We start from the raw sequence: 13512 nt of genomic DNA on the forward strand, positions 1-13512 counted from the left end.
ACAATCCCAACCGACCTGCACTAATAAGAAGTATTTGTGCGAAACTTTAAGCATCTAACTTTACTCCTTCGAAAGTTAGCGTGCTTTCGACAGACAGACGCACGGGGTCTGAAACGCGTATATCGAGGTGTTACAAACGGAATGACGAAAATATTGTAGTATACCCCCCATCCTATGGTGAAGGGTATATACATTTTGATAAATGGAAGAAATATTTCCCCAATTTCAAACTGTATTGGAAACTAGCTCGACTTATAAATGCTCGTGGTAGGCCTAGTGGTGGATGTATATATGGTTTGAGAAAAGACCTAGATGATGCTGAAATAAAACATAACTTTGAAAGTGTAACAGGTGTTGATATAATTCGATTCCTTACTAATGATACCAAATTTAATATAATTCCCTTATATTTAAAAGGTGTAAACTGGGATGAGGAGTTTGAAACTATAAAATCATTTTTAATCGAAAATTCGGAGCCTTAAAATGTGCTAATTGGTGATATGAATGTAAGAATCGGAAACATTCAACAAGAAATTGGAGAAATTTACTAGGCTTACTTTCGATCGGATCTTAAACTTAGTCAATTGCATGATCAAATAGATAATGTAAAAGGAAGAAAGTTTTTAGAATTTCTAAATGATTATGGTGAAATAGTACTCAATGGTAGAAGAAAAGGAGATGCCGAGGGAAGATTTACATTTATAAACACAGTGGAAAAGCAATTCTTGACCGAGTTGCCATAAAATTGATTGAGTCAATTATGATTTGCAATTGAAAAATTTAAAAATTACAATTTTCAGGTTTAAAGTATTTGCAATTAGAAGAATCAATTTTTGGAAGGAAGTCTACATGATGCATATCTGCATTCCAGAAAGGCTTTGTACATATTTCAATAGCAAACTTTAGATTCTCTCTTATCAAAATTATGTTTAACATTCGATTTAATGAATTATCATATTCATTAAATCTGACATAAGTTAATACTTAAGAAACTATCAACAAGATTTATTTCAATTTCAGAATTACCATTAGTTGCGTGTAATGTTTCAGAATCTGGAACTTTAAACCAAATTAAAATCTCCAAAATAGCCACTTCACTTTGACAAAATTTATCAACAATTTGTGTAACATTTTGAATGTGGTTATCATATATGTCATACAAGCTTCCTGGAGGAATGTAAGACACTTGCATAATAGGACTTGATTGGCCAGTTATACTAATACATAACTGATTACACTGAAATCACATTAGCATTTGGCAAATCAATTTTTATAGCAGGTAGTTAATGACGTACAGCAACAAGTACTCCTCCACCTCTAGAGCAATTTGTGATAACAGCATCTCTATCAGTTCGAAAAACTTGAAACAATTGGCTATCAAAAAACTCCTGATTATAGAAGTCATCATTCAACCAAGTTCCAACAAACACTATTACATCATAATTACGCTGGCTTGTACGTACAAATATATATCCATACTTTTCGTTCTCAACCCTGACATATTTTGAAAGTAGCATTTTATTATATTACTGAGCAAAACCTTCAAGTTTGTTCGTTGATTGCTTTGTCCTTCGAAAAAACGGACATACTTTCACATCTTCTGGCCAAACTATCGGTTTAAATAACTCTTTATAAAAAGCTTCAGATATGCTAAGTTTGAAGCTAATACTTCTTAAAGTTGAAACGGCTGCATCCTTCCTAATTAGCTTCAATGCGAATTCAATATTGCATCTTCAGATACTGTTGAATTGAAAGAAGACATATGCCCACCTTCTGCGTGCTACAATTGATTTGTTAATTAATTAATTTTGTGATTCCGTTTGCAATACATCGAAATATCCATTTAGAATAATCTAAGACGATCTAGCCATGTCCGTCCGTCTGTTATGTTGAAATCACGTTACAGTCTTTAAAAATAGAAATATTGAGCTGAAACTTTACACAGATTCTTTCTTTGTCCCTAGGCATGTTAAGCTCGAAGATGGGTTGTATCGGACTATATCTTCATATAGCCCCCATATAGACCGATCCACCGATTTAGGGTCTTAGGCTCATAAAAGCCACATCTATTATCCGATTTTGCTGAAATTTGGTACAGTGAGACGTGTTAGGCCCTTCCTTCTATATATAAGAAACAAACAAACACAAATTTATTTCTATATATATGTAAGAAGATAAATTTAGTTGAAGGACATAATATTTTCTACATACCAAACATCTGTCAAACCAGCTAAAATTAAAGCTTCTAGTAACCGAACAAGGATAATCGAGAGACCGGTTTTTTGGACTGTACTTAGAACAGTTGTTGGAAGTCTTCATAGAACATCGCATGCAAAATTTCAGCCATGGGAGCTATATCAGGTTATATACAGATGTGAACCGTACTTGGAACAGTTGTTGGAAGTCACAACAGAACACTACATGGAAAAATTCTGCCAAATCGGATGAAAATTGATGCTTCCCGGGGTTCAAGAAATCAAATCGAGAGATCGGTTTATATGGGAGCTATATCAGGTTCTTGACCGATTTGGACCGTAATTACCACAGTTATTGTATGTCATAACGTGAGACTATGTGCAAAATTTCAGCCAAAACGGACAAAAATTGCGGTTTCCAGGGCATGAAGAAATCAAAGCGGGAGATCTGTTTTTATGGGAGCTATATATAATTCTGAACCGATATGGCCCATTTGCAATCCTCACCGACCTATATCGATATTAAGTACCTGTTAAAAATTTCAAGCTCCCAGCGGACGGCCGGATAGACATGGCTGGATCGAATCAGAATGTCGAGACGATCCAGAATATGTATACTTTAGGGGGTCGCAGATCATTATTTCGAGGTGTTACAAACGGAATGACTAGGTTAGTATATTCCCATCCTATGGTGGTGGTTATGCAAATGAGAGAGGGCCTGAATAAGCGGTTAATGTGTTCAGAATGCATGTTTTGAGACCTTTATCAGAGTGGCAAAAGTGTTTCGACAATTGGTTCAAACGCATGCAAAGGTGTACAGATCTTAATGGCGAATGTTTTGAAATACAATAAAGCTATTTTCGATTATTAATATTGGTTTTTGTGTTCTCTAATCCAGAAAAATATAAAAGGAAACCCTCGTATATACTTTATGGGTTCTTAGACGAATATTTCGAGGTGTAACAAACGGACGAAATTAGTTTAACTCCATCCTATGGTGAAGGGTATAAAAACCCTCCAAGCCACCTCCCAGACCAATGAATATCATATGGGTATCAAACAAGGACATTTTAAAACCAAGTTTTTAAATTTTAGATTTTAATATTCGAAGACCAATTTTGTTCCATATACAGCACGGTTCACCTAGTTATCTATAAAAAACTATTTTAATTATTTTTCTGTAGAAGTAAAAGGTTGATTTAGTTTATTTGTCTAACCTCCTTGAAATAAAAGCATTTGTTTGGTTTTGTTTTTTTTCGGTTTATTACATTTTTATAGGGAATTTTTTATTACACATTTATACACAAATATACATACATATATAATAATATATATATATAGCATAAATATAAATTATAGTTATATGTTTTTTCTTGCGTATATATACATTTTTTGTAGTTATAGTCATAGCTTGTAATAAGAAAATGTTATTATATTATTCAATAATATAATAAAAAAGGTTATAAAATAAAGAAGACATATACGACTCCTTTTTGAATGTTTGGTTCGTTTTTTTTTTGTCTCTTCAGAACTTATTTGAAAGTTAGACTCAATTTTTACCTTGCTGTTTTTAAGTTTTATAATAATAGTAGTAGTCATAATATGTTATGTTATATGTTATTTTAATATTTAAAGTATAATCATGTAAAGTTCTAAAGTTTTTTTTATCAAAAAAATGCTATATAATTTGAAACTTTATTTTTTTCGGAAAATTAGTCCAGTTGTTACTCTTATGTAATGTATACTCTCAGATTTTTTTTTATTGATAATTCGTTTTTTATTTTTGGTGGTACTGTATATGTTTTTATATTATACATTTATAATTTTATAAGAATAGATTTTGATTTCTTTTTTTGAAAACTTTTTATTTTTTGTTTTTCTAAAAAAAATTTTGTTCGTTTTTCTTTAAATTATTATAAAAAATATTTTTTGTTTGTTAAATAGGAAACATTTAGAGTTTGTTTGTTGTTGTAGCATTTTAGTTTATTTGTTTGCAGTATGTAGTTGTAAATTTTGTTTATATAAATCGTAGTATTTCGATATTTTTAAAATAATTTTCCCTTAAAATGTCATTTGGTTGTTACTTGCCTCAGTGGAGTGTTATTTTTCGTTTGAAAAAGTATTTCAAAACACAAAATTTAAAAAAAATAAAACTTTGCATTTTGTTTGGAATAGGGGCTTTATATTTAATTAATTTTTATTATTTTTTTATAATTTCTTTTGTTAATTTAATATTTATTTGTTTATAGTTTCTATCAATTTTAAAACTGTTTTAATTTTACACCCACTATTTGCTGAAAGCTTGGTATTTGCTTTTTCGAATTGTCTAGATTTTAGATCAAACTTTTTTTTTTTTAAATCAAGTCAACATAGTGGTTCCAAACACAGAAATCCAACAAATAGTTTGAAAAAAACGTCGTTTTTAAAACACCTTTTTTTTTGTCAATGTTAAGGGAGTTTTACAGTAAGTGTGTTGTATGTTTGTGGATCCTAAAGGTCACTAAAGGACTCTGAGAAAGAAATCAGTACATACCTATTATGCTATGGCAGAAATGTGTTGAATAATAACTGAAAATTCTCAAAATATTTGCAAAAAGCGCCTCAATTGGAAAATAAGTTTAAAAGAGTGCGATTTTTCCAAACTAATAACTATATCCGAAAAAAAAAACCAGTAAGGAAGGGCAAAAGTCGGGCGGTGCCGGCTGTATAATACCCTACACCTACCCAATAAGTACAATGTGGGAGCTATATCCAATTCTGTTCTGATGTTTTCAGATGGGTTATTAAACAACTCGTATCAAATTTAAAGTAAATATGTTCAAACTGTAATAAATACGGCTGACAAATGACAACATTATTGCAAATTACCCCATATATGTGGGAGCTATATGAAAATCTGAACCGATTTCGAACACACTTCTCAGATATTGTGGTAGTTGATGAGGAAAGCATTGGGCAAGGTTAGGGGAAGATTGATCAATAAATACGCTTGAAGGGCTCTATGTAGGAAAATCAAGAGATATACTTATATGGCAGCTATATCTAAATCAGAATCGAATTCTATGAAATTCACCAATGTCGAGAGTCAAGCGAAAATCGTTCTTACCAAATTTCAAGGAAATCGGTTAACAAATGACAATTGTATTGCATTGCCGTTTGCAACACATAGAAATATCCATAATCGACCCTGTAAAGTATATCTATTCTTGACCAGCGTAAAAATCTAAGACGAAATCACGCTACAGTCTTTAAAAATAGGGATATTGAGCTGAAAATTTGCACTGATTCTTTTTTTGTCCATTAGAAGGTTAAGTTCAAAGATGGGCTATATCGGACTATATCTTGATATAGCCCCCATATAGACCGATCCGACGATTTTGGGTCTTAGGCCAATAAAAGCCACATTTACTATCCGATTTTGCTGAAATTTGGAACAGTGTTTATTTATATAACCCCCTTTTAAGATAGTCAAATATTACAGGAAACGGCTGTTTAAATATTGTTAAAGTCGAATTTCTAAAAATTGCAAAAATTTTCAAAATCCCTTAAGGGAATTTGATTTTGTTGTATTTCCAAAGATATAAAACAATATCACAAAAAACAAATGTTTTAATATTGTAAAAGTCGAATTCGCAATTCCCGAACCTCGAAAATCCCCTCAAAGGGAAAAATGTAATTGTTTCTGTGTTTTCAAAAGTTGATTTTTAAAATTTTTGTGTTGTTTTATAACCCCCTTCTAAAATAATGAAATGTCACAAGAAAATCCTGTTAAAAACTGTCGAATTCCTTATAATTTCAAAAGTTATTGTCTGGTGCTATAGATTTTTTTGTTAATGGTTTTCAAAACTAATAAGGATATCACAAAAAAAGGGGATAAAAAGTTGTAAAAAATATCAAACATCCCCTCAATAGGGAAAATATGTTTTTTTAGTATTCCCAAACCTATAAAACGATATCAAAAAAAAAAAAAAATTGTTAAAAAAATTTTAAAAGTTTAATTCCCAAAAATTTCAAAAATCCCCTTGAAGTGGAAAATGGGATTTTTTTTTGTGTTTCCAAACCTATAAAACGATATCACAAAAACTACATAACAATCCTTTTTTATACAATGCATGTAGAAGAGGTCTTTACCAATATTTAGAATCTCAATCGAGTTTCTGGCGTGTACTGGCTGTATGTTACAGTTATCATACCTCTAATGGCTTTGTGGTCCAATTTGATGCTTTAAATTTTGAGTTAATAGTTTATTTATATTCATTATATGTTTTTTTGTTTTAATGTTTTGATTTTTAAACTTTTTGTTGTTATTTTATAACCCACTTTTAAAATAGTGAAGAGTTTTGTTTAAGTCAGAATTATATTCTTTTATGTATACTTCATTAAACCTAAAACCAGTTTAATAACATTTTTCTGAAATAGTTTTTTTTTTATTAATGTCGTTTTGTCTATAGAGGTGATTGTTAAAAAATATAATTTTTAAGATTTTTAGTTATCTGATTTCTAAATTTGTTAAGTTCATTGTTCTATTACAAAGTTGTGTAGTTTGTTTGTTTGTTATTATTATTATACCCACCACCGAAGGATGGGGGTATATTCATTTTGTCATTCCGTTTGCAACACATCGAAATGCCCATTTCCGACCCTATAAAGTATATATATTCTTGATCAGCGTAAAAATCTAAGACGATCTAGACATGTCCGTCCGTCTGTCCGTCTGTCCGTCTGTCTGTTGAAATCACGCTACAGCCTTTAAAAATAGAGATATTGAGCTGAAACTTTGCACAGATTCTTTTTTTGTCCATAAGCAGGTTAAGTTCGAAGATGGGCTATATCGGACTATATCTTGATATAGCCCCCATATAGACCGATCGGCCGATTTAGGGTCTTAGGCCCATAAAAGCCACATTTATTATCCGATTTTGCTGAAATTTGGGACAGTGAGTTGTGTTAGACCCTTCGACATCCTCCGTGAATTTGGCTCAGATCGGTTCAGATTTGGATATAGCTGCCATATAGACCGATCATCCGATTTAGGGTCTAAGTCCCATAAAAGCCACATTTATTATCCGATTTCGCTGAAATTTGGGACAGTGAGTTGCGTTAGGCCCTTCGACATCCTCCGTGAATTTGGCTCAGATCGGTTCAGATTTGGATATAGCTGCCATATAGACCGATATGCCAATTTAGGGTCTTAGGCCCATAAAAGCCACATTTATTATCCGATTTTGCTGAAATTTGGGATAGGGAGTTGTGTTAGGCCCTTCGACATCCTCCGTGAATTTGGCTCAGATCGGTTCAGATTTGGATATAGCTGCCATATAGACCGATCATCCGATTTAGGGTCTAAGTCCCATAAAAGCCACAATTATTATCCGATCTTGCTGAAATTTGGGACAGTGAGTTGTGTTAGGCCCTTCGACATCCTTCATCAATTTGGCCCAGATCGGTTCAGATTTGGATATAGCTGCCATATAGACCGATTTCTTGATTTATGGTTTTGGGCCCATAAAATGCTTATTTATTATCCGATGTCGCCGCAATATGGGACAGTGAGTTATGTTAAACCCCTTGACATACTTCTGCAATATCGCACAGATCGGTTCAGATTTGGATATAGTTGCCATATTGACCGATATCTACGTTTTAGGTTTTGGGGCCATAAAAGACGCATTTATTGTCCGATGTCGCTGAAATTTGAGACAGTGAGTTTGGTTAGGCTCTTCGAAGTCCTTCTACAATTTGGCCCAGATCGGTCGAGATTTGAATATAGCTGCCATATAGACCGATATCGCGATTTAAGGTCTTGGCCCCATAAAAGGCGCATTTATAATCCGATTTCACTGAAATTTGACACAGTGACTTATGTTAGGCTTTTCGACATCCGTCTCGTATATGGTTGAGATCGGTTTATTTTTAGATATAGTTAGTGTACTTTTAGTATTTGGTCCAAATCGGAACATATTTTGATATAACTGATATGGGACATAAGGTATGAAATTTCCACCGAATTTTGATGAAAGGTGGTTTACATATATTCCCGAGGTGGTTGGTATCCAAAGTTCGGCCCGGCCGAACTTAACGCCTTTTTACTTGTTTTTAAATTATGTTCTTCCTTAGCAATACATACTGTTGTTCTGGCTCAGTTTATATTACAGTAAATTATTTTCTTTTTGTAAGATATATTTAATTTGTTATTGTATAGTTTTTTTTAAATATTTTTTTAATACTTTTGTTTCTTATTTATATTTTTTCACTTAAAACATTTATATAATCTTTGTTTATTTCAATTAAATGTAACACTTATATATTCTTTCATAACAATACATTATTACAGCATATTTATTAAGCGTATGTTTTAAGTCAAATATTTTACACATACTCTTTGTATGTATTAGCTTCGGCTTTAAATCAAAGTAAATTAAAAAAAAGAAAAATAATGCAAAAATAAAATTGATATTTTATTGTTTTTGTTTTTTTTTTGAGTTCAAGATAAAACAAAAGATTTACATATTATTATATATAACAATTTGAAACCATTTAAGTTGTTTTTTACGCTATCGTTTGAATTTTTAAGCCTTTTTTTGCCCTATACATCCAAAATAAAAGTAAAGAAGTGAAATTTTTTAAAAATTTTATATTTTAAAAGTGCTTTTAAAGTAAAATTTTTTCTTATATGACAGTAATGGTGTGTTTTGGAAAACGAAAAAGGTAAATAGTCACACATAATAAATATTAACTAATGATATAAATATATAAATTTGCAAGGATTAGCTTTAATTCATAAAAATGGTCGAAAAATCATTTATAGTTTTTGTTTAATTTTAATTGATAGGCTTTATAGGTTTATTATGAAAAATAAAAATTAAATTTTAAATATTAGTTTCAATGCTTTTTCTACTCATTTCACATTCTTATTTTAATTTTGTTTACTATTTGTTATGATTTTATTTCATTTTTATTCAAACAAAATTAAAGTAATTTTATTTATTTAATATTTTATTTTATTTTATTTTATTTTATTTTATTTTATTTTATTTTATTTTATTTTATTTTATTTTATTTTATTTTATTTTATTTTATTTTATTTTATTTTATTTTATTTTATTTTATTTTATTTAATTTTAATTTTATTTTATTTTATTTTATTTTATTTTATTTTATTTTATTTTATTTTATTTTATTTTATTTTATTTTATTTTATTTTATTTTATTTTATTTTATTTTATTTTATTTTATTTTATTTTATTTTATTTTATTTTATTTTATTTTATTTTATTTTATTTTATTTTATTTTATTGTATTGTATTGTATTTTATTTTATTTTATTTTATTTTATTTTATTTTATTTTAATTTATTTTAATTTATTTTATTGTATTTTATTTTATTTTATTTTATTTTATTTTATTTTATTTTATTTTATTTTATTTTATTTTATTTTATTTTATTTTATTTTATTTTATTTTATTTTATTTCATTTTATTTTATTTTATTTTATTTTATTTTATTTTATTTTATTTTATTTTATTTTATTTTATTTTATTTTATTTTATTTTATTTTATTTTATTTTATTTTATTTTATTTTATTTTATTTTATTTTATTTTATTTTATTTTATTTTATTTTATTTTATTTTATTTTATTTTATTTTATTTTATTTTATTTTATTTTATTTTATTTTATTTTATTTTATTTTATTTTATTTTATTTTATTTTATTTTATTTTATTTTATTTTATTTTATTTTATTTTATTTTATTTTATTTTATTTTATTTTATTTTATTTTATTTTATTTTATTTTATTTTATTTTATTTTATTTTATTTTATTTTATTTTATTCTATTTTATTTTATTTTATTTTATTTTATTTTATTTTATTTTATTTTATTTTATTTTATTTTATTTTATTTTATTTTATTTATTTTATTTTATTTTACTTTATTTTATTTTATTTTTTTTTGTTTGTTTTTTTTTTTTTTTTTTTTTGTAAATTTTTTATACCGTCCCCCATGGAATGAGAGTAGACTAATTTCATGATTCCGTTTGTAACACGTCGAAAAATTTAATTACTTCAATGTATATATATTGTTGATCGTCTTGACATTTCCATGATTCGATTTAGCCATGTCCGTCCGTCTGTCTGTCGAAAGCATGTTAACTTTCGAAGACGCTTGCAATTTTGCATAAATACTTTTCATTAGTGCAGGATGGTTTGGATTGTGAATAGGCCAAATCGGTCCATGTTTTAGTATAGCTGCTATATTAACCGATTTCAGATATTGGTTCTCTAGGGGGCAATTATTATCCCATTTGGTTCAAACATTGCATTTCGTGTTCTGTTTTGACTTCCAACATCTCTGGTATGTAGAATAAAATTTGTTTTGTATGAATTATTTGCAGATGGTGGGTTCCCAAGATTTCGTCCGGCCGCCATAGCATGCTTTTACTTGTTTTTGTTTTAAATGCCATAGCACGAAGTAATCAAAAAAAGAAGTACTATGTGTTATTAGCACAATAGTGTTTTTCTTTTACTGATATTTCTTTCTCTCAAAGGGTGCTTGTCTCAGCTAAGAGTTTATGACAAGGCTATACGGTCCTTAATAATCCAATTGGTCACTTAAAACATTCCTATTGGCAGTTGGGAATGAAAACATTATTCGTCGTCTTTATTCCAATAGGATTGAAAAATTTCCCCGTTTTAGAAGAATTCGCTCATAAATGAATATATTTCTATTGATATTTATGAAAAATAGTAGAAGTGGTGCTACTGTGCACGAATTTGAGGTTGTAGGTTACCCAGAGTCAAGATCAGCGTGCTATAGAAGATTTTCTTAAAATCTTAATATTTAAAAATTTTATTATTATTATTTACTGAGTTAGTATTTTAATTTTTTTTTGTCTCAAGAAGTGATCGAAATATCGATACTTAGGGAGGCCTATATTATCATACTGACCGATTGGGATAAAACTTGGCACTGGTTTAAGTCATAAGATAGTTTTCTGAGCCAAATTTCAGCGAAATCGGATGAAATTTTAGGCTTCTAGGGGCTCAAGAAGTCAAATCGGGGGATCAGTTTATATGGGGGCTATACTTGCAACCTCCAACGACCTATATCAATAAGATGTAGGTGTGTAAAATTTCAATCGACTAGCATAACGACCGCTATCGTGATTTCGACAGTCGGACGGTCGGACACAGAATGTCGAGACGATCCAGAATATATATAGTTTATGGGGTCGTAAATCAATTTTCCGTTATTATAAATTGAATTACTAGAGTACTAATAGGTGTAACATTTTGACGAACATTTTTGCCATCGTAGCTTAGGTTTAGGATTGGTCCTGTAATACCTTGCTAAGTTCGGTCGGGCCAAATTTGATATACCCTTCACAATGGGTCAAATTTGTGGAGTTATTTTACGGCACCTCTTTTTAGGCCAACAAAGGATTAAAGAAAATAATTGCTATGCTATTGGAGCTGTATCAAGTTATGGTCCGATTCGGACCATAGTTGAATTGAATATGGGAGACCAAAGTAGAAGTTATTGTGCAACATTTCAGCCAATTCGAGTAAGAATTACGCCCTTTAGGGGCTAAATAAGTAAAATATGAGAAGCCGTTGTACAAAGTTTCAACCAAATCCGTTGATAATTGCGCCCTCTAGAGGCTCAAGCAGTCAAGATCCCAGATCGGTTTATATGGCAGCTATATCAGGTTATGAACTGATTTGAACCATATTTGGCAGATTTGTTGGAAGTCATAACGAAATATTTCATGCAGAATTTCAGCCAAATCGGATAAGAATTGCTCGCTCTTGTGGCTCAAGAAGTCAAGATCGGTTTATATGACAGCTATATCAGGTTATGAGCCGATGTCAACCATACTGAGCACAATTGTTGAAAATCACAACAAAACATTTCATGCTAAATGTTTGCCAAATCGGATAAGAATGGAGCCCTCTAGTGGCTCAAGAAGTCAAAACCCTGAGATCGGTTTATATGGCAACTATATCAGGTTATGAACTGATTTGGCCCATTTAAAATCCCAACCGACCTACACTAAAAATAAGTTTTTGTGCAAAATTTCGAGCCGCTAGCTTGAATCCTTTGAAAGTTAGCGTGCTTTCGACAGACGGACGGAGATGGATAGATCGAGTTATAATAATCATGACGATCAAGAATATAAATACTTTATGGGGTCTTAGACGAATATTTCGAGGAGTTACAAACAGAATGATGAAATTAGTATATTCCCATCCTATAATGGAGGGTATAAAAATCGTAACAAAAATGAAAATTGGCGGAAAATAATGGGGTGTCGCCATTTTGTCTTCGGTTTGATCGTTCTGCTGTTGATTTGAATAGTAATCAGGACGCCTAGATTCAAATACCGGGTAGAACCTAAAAAAATATTTCTTTGCCTCTCATTAATGCTGGCGACATTTGCGCTGTTATCAGCCATTAAAAACTTTTATACGGAGGTGTGTTGTTAACCAGCACGCTGTTCGGGCGAAAAGTGGTCCCTAATCATTGGCCTATAACTTTAATCGGACTTTACCATTAAAATGAGAGAAATTTCTCCTATGCCTTTAGGAAAGGAAGCTATCGCTGCCAGTTATATTTCATTTCATTCGTTTGACGCCCTTCTTTTGAAGTATAATGGCGTACATTTAATCTTACCTTTGAAAAATTTATAGTTGTGAAATACTAAGTAAAAATTATAATCAAAATGAATTTTTGAGTTTGTCAAAGAAAGAACTTATGCCCCTATGAATACATCGAACTAGTGTTAAATATTGGGTTGCCCAAAAAGTAATTGCGTATTTTTTAAAAGAAAGTAAATGCATTTTTAATAAAACTTGGAATGAACTTTAAACAAATATACTTTTTTTACACTTTTTTTCTAAAGCAAGCTAAAAGTAACAGCTGATAACTGACAGAAGAAAGAATGCAATTACAGAGTCACAAGCTGTGAAAAAATTTGTCAACGCCGACTATATGAAAAATCCGCAATTACTTTTTGGGCAACCCAATAGTTATTTCTTCGTAATTAATTAACTTGTCAACAATCTGATCGTTTGACATTTCAAAGTGGTTAACTTCCTTGCTAATGCTGTGGTGATTAAGAGGACAATTTTTGTTCTTGTATGTTGTGGGAGAAAATATAACCATCAAAAAGTCAGTCTACTCTTAAACAATGAAATACCAAAGATCTTTAAAAGTACTGATGAAGAAATGTTCTGAAGTTCTTCGTTTTTTTTTTGATTTTTTTTTATTACCCTTTGCTACAAAGTACAAACGAGTATCCTTAGAGACCAAT

The sequence above is a fragment of the Stomoxys calcitrans genome, chromosome 1, assembly GCF_963082655.1.
Source record: "Stomoxys calcitrans chromosome 1, idStoCalc2.1, whole genome shotgun sequence".
Classification (NCBI taxonomy): Eukaryota; Metazoa; Arthropoda; class Insecta; order Diptera; family Muscidae; genus Stomoxys; species Stomoxys calcitrans.